Source organism: Carassius auratus, unplaced genomic scaffold (genome assembly GCF_003368295.1).
Source record: "Carassius auratus strain Wakin unplaced genomic scaffold, ASM336829v1 scaf_tig00002420, whole genome shotgun sequence".
NCBI lineage: Eukaryota > Metazoa > Chordata > Actinopteri > Cypriniformes > Cyprinidae > Carassius > Carassius auratus.
The window spans coordinates 32,738-35,971 of record NW_020523445.1 but is presented as its reverse complement, the minus strand read 5'-3'; the positions used below and the strand labels follow the sequence as shown (position 1 = coordinate 35,971).

General features: G+C 37.0%; 1 long non-coding RNA gene across 1 annotated transcript; it reads left to right on the top strand.

Annotated features, from left to right (window-relative positions):
* Nucleotides 1-428: 428 nt before the first annotated feature.
* Nucleotides 429-2,443, top strand: LOC113069726 (uncharacterized). Its single transcript, XR_003279812.1, has 2 exons — nucleotides 429-710; nucleotides 1,953-2,443. It is a non-coding gene; the product is annotated as an uncharacterized LOC113069726 (long non-coding RNA).
* The last annotated feature ends 791 nt before the right edge of the window (nucleotides 2,444-3,234 follow it).

The following is a 3,234-nucleotide window of genomic DNA, read 5'->3' as shown; positions in this document are numbered from 1 at the left end:
AGTATTTTATTATTCATTGCAATTCACTTTAATTATATTAATTTATACTATAAGAAAAAAATTAAATGGTACTGGTAATTAAGTTAATAAGTTAATGGACGTTTTCCAAAACACATGAAATGTGAAATACAGATAACTAAATGTTTATTTATCTGTAATATTTAAACTCTACTATATGGTAGTATTTGTTGTGCTGCATTTTTTTGTAGTTTTTTTTTTTTTTTTTTTTTTTATTATTATTACTTCAAGTCGTTTTTACTTATTTTACATGCTTGTATTACCGTATTAATAATCTAAATGAATCACCATTGAGAATGAGAGTGACATTGAACTTTAAGATCTACTCAGATTCATAAAGAGGAAAGGTATTTACACTTTTTAAGATTTACACTTAAAGATTATACTTTTGTACCATTTTATTCTGTCCCTGTAATTTTAGTTAAATTTTTTTCCTTGAAGTCCAATGTCAGTCAAGGACAAGGTCGTTGATTGGTACACATGACCGTTTTCGACCACCAATTATAGACCACAAATGTAATTTTGTTAACTGGTTTTGAAAATGTGGTTGGTCATATTTAATGCACTTGCTGTACATATTGCGTTCTGTTTCTCAGTGATCTTTCCTCTCTCAGGTCACTGATCATGCAACCACAGCGCTCCTGCATTACCAGCTCCCCCAGATGCCTGATGTTGTAGTTCGCTCATTCATGGTGGGTATAGTACATTGCTTTTAAACTTCTAATGGCATTGTGCTAGAATTATCTCATGCAATTATTAGTATTATTGCCTTTGGTTTTGTGGTGCTGTTTAACAAGAGGTTTTCCAAATTGTAAGAATGCATGCAAAACCCATTCTTACAAAATATATTCCTGTAGTTCAACTGGTAAGAGGAAGGCTATAACAACATTAAGGTCATTGCTTCGATTCCCAGAGAACACATACTGAAAGTCGATCGCTTGAGTGCACCGTTAATACTGTAGCTTTGAATAATAGTGTATAATGGCATAAAATGTATAAAAACCTCACCGCTGGAATAAACAAGTGTTGATTTTGTTTGAAATCTTTTATAACTTAAGTTAACCTTATAGTGGCTTGTATATTTGTGTGTAATGTTAAGCATTGAGTCCGGTCTGTCTTTAAACACTCTGCCGACCTCTGTTCTACACTTTAAAAAGAGAGGAGAGATTGATTGCTTCTCCGTAAGATCAATGCGGCGCTATTCTGATCATGGCTGGAATCATGGGCTTTCTCCTGTACACAGATTTAAACCATACACTTGATGGGCTTCACTCCAAGGCCATCCCTGGGACAACTTATTTAGAAGAAAAAAAACACTCACTTCAAGGTCCTCTCAGCTTCTTCGTAAAAAAAAAAATTCATTGTGGTTCAGGTATTGGTTGAATAAACAGACTGACAGATAAATAGATAGATAGGCACATGAGAAAAGATAGATAGATAGATGGATAGATGGATATAGTGTGGTGCTGGACTCTTGTGTGTGCTAATTGGAGTATGAATAACAGGGAGTCAGTGGAGGGTAGTTTGGGCCGGCAGATGAATTAGGAAAGACAGTGCGTCCTGACAGGTGCAGGTAAACCCGACTGTGCTGAGCGGCCCAGTGAAGACAGGTTAGAGAGGAGAGCAGACATATTCCTCCTGCTGTTAATCAACGTCGAGTTGTGACTGCTGTGAGAGACCACAGACCGTCATGCTGGTCTCAGATGCCCATGCCACCGAGGTCATCCACCACAGCAGTTTTACAGCATTTTGCCCAGGAAAATACTACGTGTTATTCAAGACACTTCAGACTCAGTTGGGCTTTTAAGTGTCAATTCAGTCTTCTGTGTGTCACACGAGGAGTGCTGTTTGTTTTTAAAGGTTTTATCCAATAAGCCCTTTATAAAAAGTACAGTTGTCCGCTAATGTCTGTGTGGTGTTCTTCTTTTGAGCAGACCTGGTTGAGGAGCTACATCAAGCTCTTCCAGACCCCGTGTCAACGCTGTGGCAAGTACCTGCAGGAGGGCCTTCCTCCAACATGGAGGGACTTCCGAACTCTGGAGGCTTTCCATGACACCTGCAGGCAGTGACGCTGTCCTGGGTCACACAGTACTTCAATGGCTTGGCTTGGAGAACTCCAAGATTCGGTTTCTAGCTCTGTGTTGTGGACAGTTCGTCATGAAGACAATTTCCAGCCTATTGATTTCCACAGCTTTGCTCCATCCACTTCTGGAAGAATATTATTCACCAGATAGATACCATATAATGATTTATTACATTTAAAAGAGAAAATGTAAAATGCTGATGGATTTTAGAATGTAAATAGCTAGAAGTTTATTCCACAAATAGGTCGTAATAATTAACGTTGTAGTTGGGACCTCAGGTTGGATGAAAATTGTCCATTTTTGACATTTAAATAAACTGCCTTTGCTTTTCTTTTTCCACATATTGTCTTTTTTTTGTTAGATCTGAGTTTTTATTATATGTTTCTTAGGTTCAAATAGGTTAGCCCTGTGCTGTATTTGCTGGTCTGCAAAAAAATGGCAAATGTCAGCAGAAACTTTTCCTGCTTTTAAATATGCTTCTGTAAAGTTTAGAAACCAATGCAAAAAAAAAAACACAAAATGTACATAGTTCATGAAAAATGCATGAAAAATTGCAAACTAGAGTACAATCTTATAAGTGTATGACCCTGAAAATCGCAGTTGCTTTTTCATTTCTTATCATGCAAGATTTAGACGGAGTGATAAAGGCTCTCGCTGAGTGTTTGCATGGGAAGTCAGCTTTTGTTTTCTATCCCCGCCTGACGTGACTTCACTTTTGTAATGACACATTGTACATGCGAATTTAAATTATTAAACATTATGTTTGAAGCATGGCAAATTCACGCTAGAGAAAAGGACAATTTTGCATGTTTATACAGAAACCCCAAGTCAGTGTGGTTTCTACGATGTATGTTTCCATTTGACTCATTTCATGTTTGTAACATGCTGCTGTATACACGTTCATTTAAGCTTGTGGGGCTTGAATTTGATCTTTATGGAACCATATAGATTCTCATTTGAACATCAACCATAATTTAATCACATCAGATGGAGCTACAGGGCTGACTGTGATCTTAATGTACTAATGTACTCTGAGAGCTTGATATGCCTTTCAGCCTGAAAACTTAGTAGAATCTAAACAAAACTGTCTGGCGATCGATAAACATATGAAAGATACTTAAAAACAAGATCA